This window comes from Glycine max, chromosome 12 (assembly GCF_000004515.6).
Source record: "Glycine max cultivar Williams 82 chromosome 12, Glycine_max_v4.0, whole genome shotgun sequence".
Classification (NCBI taxonomy): domain Eukaryota; kingdom Viridiplantae; phylum Streptophyta; class Magnoliopsida; order Fabales; family Fabaceae; genus Glycine; species Glycine max.
This window is the reverse complement of record NC_038248.2, coordinates 17,388,475-17,395,266: the sequence shown is the minus strand read 5'-3', so window position 1 is coordinate 17,395,266 and position 6,792 is coordinate 17,388,475. Positions and strand designations below refer to the sequence as shown.

At 35.1% G+C, this 6,792-nt stretch overlaps 1 pseudogene; it reads left to right on the top strand.

Annotated features, from left to right (window-relative positions):
- Positions 1-5,560: 5,560 nt before the first annotated feature.
- LOC100791463 (uncharacterized) lies at positions 5,561-6,239 on the top strand (annotated as a pseudogene).
- Positions 6,240-6,792: the final 553 nt, after the last annotated feature.

Sequence of the window (6,792 nt, the reverse complement as noted above, 5' to 3'; positions counted from 1 at the left end):
ATGAATTTATAACGTTCCAATTATTTTCAAAATGTTGTAATCGATTACAATGTTTTGGTAATCGATTACCAGTGTGTTTGAACGTTGGAATTCAAATTTAATTATGAAGAGTCACATCCTTTCACATAAAATCTTAGTGTAATCAATTACACTTATTTGGTAATCGATTACCAGTGATAGTTTCTGAACAAATTAAAAGATGTTACTCTTCAAACGGTTTTTGACTTTTTCAAATTGGTTTTAAGTTTTTCTAAAGGTTATAACTCTTCTAAAAAGTTTTCTTGACTAGACTTGAAGAGTCTATAAAAGCAAGGCTTTGATTTGCAAACAATAACTTTTTCAACATTTCTTTAGACAACAAACTTTTGCCAATTGATTTCTAAATCTCTGTGAACTTCTTCTTCTTCTTCATCCTTTGCCAAAAGCTTTCCAAAGTTTTATGGTTTTCTAAACCTTGAAAACTGTGTTATTCATCTTTTTCATTCCCTTCTCCCTTTGCCAAAAAGAATTCACCAAGGACTAACCGCCTGAATTCTTTTTGTGTCTCTCTTCTCCCTTTTCCAAAAAAACAAAGGACTAACCGCCTGAATTCTTTTGTGTCTCCATTTTCCCTTGTCAAAGAATTCAATAAGACACAGTCTGAGAATTCTTTTGATTCTTCTCTTTCCCATATACAAAAGATTTCAAAGGACTAACTGCCAGAGAATTCTTTTGTATCCCCATTCACAAAGTTTCAAGGGTTTAACAGCCTGAGATCTTTGTCTTAACACATTGGAGGGTACATCCTTTGTGGTACAAGTAGAGGGTACATCTACTTGGGTTTGACTGAGAACAAGAGAGGGTACATCTCTTGTGGATCAGTTCTAGTGGAGGGTACATCCACTAGGTTGTTCAAAGAGAACAAGGGAGGGTACATCTCTTGTGGATCTTTGCTTGTAAAAGGATATTTACAAGGTTGAAAAGAAATCTCAAGGACCGCAGGTCGCTTGGGGACTGGATGTAGGCACGAGTTGTTGCCGAACCAGTATAAAAACTCTTGTGTGTTTGTCTCCTTCTTCCCTACTCTTTTAATTTCCATTGTGCACTTTAATTCCCGCTTTTACTTTTGGTTAAGTTTCTTTTCTGTTCTTCTTTTACTTAACAACATAGTAAAAGCCTAAGAAGAGTAAATTTTTAATTAGTAAAGGTTTAGGAATAATTAATTCAACCCCCCTTCTTAATTATTCTGAGGCCACTCGATCCAACAAAAAAAACACAACCGAGTTATGGCAACCCTAACTTTCTCAGGAAAAATTCCACAAATGGCTACAGGCAACAATTGTTGTATTAAGATGTGACAATCATGAGACTTCAACCCAACCAATTTCAACTCATTGACGGATACAAGACTCTTGATATTTGAAAAGTATCCTTGTGGGACTTTAACATTTTTAAGACAATGAAAAAAGCTTTTTTTTCTCAGTTGTTGGCATGGTATGACATGCTGGGGGAAGTACGTTCAATGACTTTGTGATACTGGATGCAATTGTTGTCATATACCCATTTTTGCCAAATCTTGACGACATTTCAAACCATCGTTTTTCTTGCCTTTAATGTTAAGAAGAGTGTCAATTAAACTATCACACATATTTTTCTCAACATGCATAACATCTAAACAATGTCGCACATGTAGATCGCACCAGTAAGGCAGATCAAAGAATATTGACCTTTTCTTCCAAATGTTCTTGTCGGAGCCATCCTTCTTTTGTGTCTTCCCAAACATAGTTATGTTGCCCTTGACCCGATCAAAAACTTTATGTCTAGTCAATGACTTCGATGCACTATTAATCTCAGATGTTGCATTAAATTCTTTCTTCATTTGCCGATATGGGTGATAAGGCTTTATAAATCTTCAATGCCTTGTATACACTATCTTCTTTCCATGCTTTAGTTGGATGTAACTTGAGTCTTTCTCACATATAGGTATATGCATGGTTTCCTTTGACACTATACCCACTCAAATTTTCATAAGCTGGAAAGTCGTTAATGGTTCAAAATATCATTGCACGCAACCTGAAGCTCTGCTGAACATTGGCATCATACACATCAACCCCTTCTACCCACAATTTTGTCAAGTCTTCAATCAAGGGAGCAAGATAGACATCAATGTCATTTCCTGGCTGTCTTAAACCAGCTATCATCATACACAACATAATGTATTTTTGCTTGATGCAAAACTAAGGAGGAAGGTTGTAAAGCATCAGCAAAACAGGCCATGAACTAGGGCTGCAGCTCAAGTTACTAAAAGGATTCATTCGGTCAGAATCAAGACCTACCCTTATCTTTCTTGGATCCTTTCCAAATTCCAGATACAACTGATTAATTGTCTTCCATTGCGAAGAATCATCAGGATGATAGAGCAATCCATCATTTATCCTCCCATCAGCATGCCATGTTAGGTTTTTGCGAAATATGTGCATTAGCAAACAATCGCTTAAACCTTGGTATTATTGGAAGATACCAATACACCTTTGTTGGACGATCCTTGTATGTGGTTGCATTATCACTGCATTCATCATAATTCACTTTGTAGCGTGACACCCCACACGTAAGGCAGTTGCGCATTTGTGCAAACTCATTTCTATACAAAATACAATCATTAGGGCAAGCATGTATTTTTTGGTATTCCATACCCACATGACATAATATCTTTTTGGCCTCGTAATGATTCTTGGGTAACGTGTTGTCCACAAGAAGCATATTTTTCAATAACAAAAGCAATTCGTTGAAGCTTTTGTCACTCCACCCAAATCTAGCCTTCAAATTCACTAAAGCTAACACCCTTGATAATCGTGTGAAGTTTGCGCATCCGACATACAGTGGCTTCTTAGAATCAATTTCTAATGTTTCATAATAAGGTGAGTGTGCTTGCCTAAAACCCTCTTGTCCAAGATCGCAGAGCATGTCTTCTATATGATCACCAACTTGTACATCAACCGCATCAGTCGGAGGGACTGTTGACATTTCTGGTAACTCACCATGCCATATACATTTTGTATAAGTAGGATTGATACCATCACATATAAGATGTGTTCTAATGTCATTCAATGATTGTTGTTGGCCATTCAAACATTTAACACATGGACACAAATATAATCCATCCATTTTTAGTGCATTTTGTTAGGAAAATTGTAAGAATTCTTCAACCCCGTTCTCATACTCATCACTTATGCGTGTTGCTTTCATCCAACTTCGATCCATCTTTGGTGTACTATCACATTGGCTAGATTATCCAATATGCATGACAACATCTCTTTTTCATAAAAATATGTGACCCTATCCAATTCGGGAAGACAAATTTTTACTTGATTCACACAAACAAGTTAAGACGGTTATGTTAAATTTGACGAAATTTTGGCAGCATTTCACTTTGATCTCCAAGTACACGACATGAAAGCGGTGACATCAACACCACAATCCTGTACACACCTAGAGAACAAAGCAAGATGCAATAAACTGAAATTTAGTCAAAATTAACACAACATACTTAACTTATAAGAAAGAATTAAGTAAAAAATAATTATCCTTCTCAAACTGTCAAAACGGACAATTCAAGTTTCAATACAATAATTAATACAAACTGTCTATATTAATCATTGTATTGAATCTCAAATGGGAAACTATGGTTCACTCACAATGTAGAAACATGTAATATTAATGTAGAAGCAAGCTTCATGATGAATCAAGATTGATTCAAAGAAGTTTTGATGATAACAAAGGTGATGACAAAAAGCTCAAAGGTCAAGAACACTTCATGATAACAAAGATGATGATCTCAAGATTCAAGGTTCAAGCTTCCAAGAATCAAGATCAAGATTCAAGACTCAAGATTCAAGAATCAAGAGAAGACTTAATCGATTACACCAATTTGGTAATCGATTACCAGTGAGAGTTTCTGAACGAAAATCAAAAGATGTAACTCTTCCAATAGTTTTCAAGCTTTTCTGAAAGTTATATCTTTTCCAAATGGTTTTTAAGGTTTTTCTAAAGGTTATAACTCTTCTAAAAAGTTTTCTTGACTAGACTTGAAGAGTCTATAAAAGCAAGGCTTTGATTTGCAAACAACAACTTTTCCAACAATTCTTTAGAACCAATTTTGAGAAATGTTTGCTTCTTCATCTTCTTCTTCTTCTTCTTCAAAAGTTTTCTGGTTTTCCAAGCCTTGAAAACTATGCTATTCATCTTTTCATTCACTTCTCCCTTTGCCAAAAAGAATTTGCCAAGGACTAACCGCTTGAATTCTTTTTGTGTCTCTCTTCTCTCTTTTCCAAAAGAACAAAGGACTAACCGCCTGAATTCTTTTTGTGTCTCTCTTCTCCCTTTTCCAAAAGAACAAAGGACTAACCGCCTGAATTCTTTTGTGCCTCCCTTCTCTCTTATCAAAGAATTCAATAAGACACAGTCTGAGAATTCTTTTGATTCTTCCCTTTCCCATATACAAAAGATTTCAAAGGACTAACCGCCTGTGAATTCTTTTGTATCCCCATTCACAAAGATTCCAAAGGTTTATTTTTTTGCTGCACATAATTTTTGTACAAGGACACAGGTCAAGCTGATATTATTATATTGTAAAAATCAAGTACATAATGTTTACTGCATTGTCTTTTCTTTGCCTAATTGGTTGTTGAGTGGTGATCCAAATTTTAACAAATAGTGTGTGGTGATCACCGAATACCAAGTTTATAAAATATTGCTCAGATGGGATAAAGACTTATTTGATCAAGTAATCAACCTTCCCAGTCAATTATTAATTATTGATGAACATGCCTGATAAGAACCTTGGGAGAACCACACGACAAAAGCTATGTGGTGTAGTTGGAAAGCCCAAGGCCTTATAAACCCTATACTAGAATCCCATACTTCCAGTGTGGGACTCAAGTTCCATACCTTGCACTTAGATCCTAACAATGATCTATTTGTGATATTATTATTATTATTATTATTATTATTAATGCCCTTTGCTTGTCCTGTTGTTCTATCGAGGAAAAAAATTAATAATCTTGCCTAAGGTGGTTTGGCCTTGTGAGAAGAAGACTAATACAAACATAATATGGACTATGGAGTGAACTAGTTGTTGGATAGCCATATAATTAGATGTAGGACTAGGAAACCAACAAAGGTCTAGGTGAAACCATTAAAAATAAATCTATAAATGGATTTTCTAAGGATTCATGATAGAAAAAATGACATCATTTCATTTCTATAGGTGGCACAACCTAGTGGGAAAAAGGCTTTGCTGCTAGTGGTTGTAAATTTGTGTATGTGGTTTTGACCTCTTTCCTCTCTTTACTCATACATTTATTGCATTAACTATCTGAACTGATGATTCCACATACTATATAGTAGCTACATTGTATAATTTACAATGGAACTTGATAAATTAGTGAACCATCTGAATTATTTTTATATTATGTCTGAATAGGTTGTGTCATGCATGAAAAATAAGGGCTGATGATCCAGCTGCCATGAAAGATTTCATTCTTAGTGTTCAGAATACATCAAATAAAAAGGGAATAGGCTGAGAGATGAAGTGAAGCAATTGAGGAGTTTGGTGCAAGTGAAAGATGTGAAGATAAAAGAGATAGAAATTTGGAATGATGGAGAAGAATAGTGAGAAAGAGTTCGAATTTATGGGAACTAAGCTCTTGGTTGAGCAGATGAAGAAGGACAGAGCAAGGAGAAATTAAGCTATGGAGAAGTGGAAGCAACTTTATCTTGCAATTAAGAGGGAGCTAGATGAACCCACTCAAAGAACATATGATGGTCTCTCTCGCTCTCACTCTCTACTTTTTGTACTTATTTAAGGAATTTATAATTTGCAGAACAATAATTCATGGTGACTTGCCTTATGCTTTTATGTAATGTTACTAATATAACTAACTACACAAGGTTGAGGTAAATGTGTGTGTTTTTTTTTTATTTGGTTGGGCTTATTTGATTTGTTGGTTGTGTTTCACAGGGGATGGTCTATACTGGAAAGCAGAGGAAAATGACATCCAAATGGAAAAGCAGAAGAAGGAGTTGCAAGAAAAGGAAGAAACCATCAAGGTTTTAAAAACTCAATTACTTTCAATGGAGAAAGAAAAGTACAAAAGGAGAGGGAGTTTGACTTGTTAAGGCAAAGCCTGAGGATCATGAATGGCAACAAGAATTCAATTCAAACGAAACACAAGCTCTTGAAAAGAAAATGAGGAAAATGAAATGCACAAAAACTAATTTTCATATCCAAAATTGAACAAAGTGGTTAAATATGTATTATTGTATACTGGATTGGTTTTTATCTTTCAACAACACATATTTTCCTTTTACTTTTTCCCCCTCCTTTTTCTTCAGAAAAAATAAGCAAGCCAATACTTCCAGAGGAAAAAAAAACTTTGTCCAGAATTGTAAGCAACTCTTATTCATGCCACAACTTGATAAGGACCATAGTATCTCTTTCCAAAGCACTTCAGGGACAATGTGTAGCTGATAACGGAAAGTGATGAGCTAGTTGAAAAGTACTAGGCATTTTGAAAAGTTGTCTGCCATAATTTCCTTGTAATTGCAATTTTGTTGTTTGTTAGTGTTTTGTTATAATTCTGTTGTTGCTAAGAATTGAGGAGCATAGTGCCCCAATCATGCCTATATTATATAGCTAATAAGTATTGTAAGAAGGCACACAAGTTATGAAATATCATTGTCTCCTTTCTATCTGATTATAGAGGGTAGCACTAGGCCTCGAATACTAGTGACTTTGTGCCTGCTTCTGGTTTT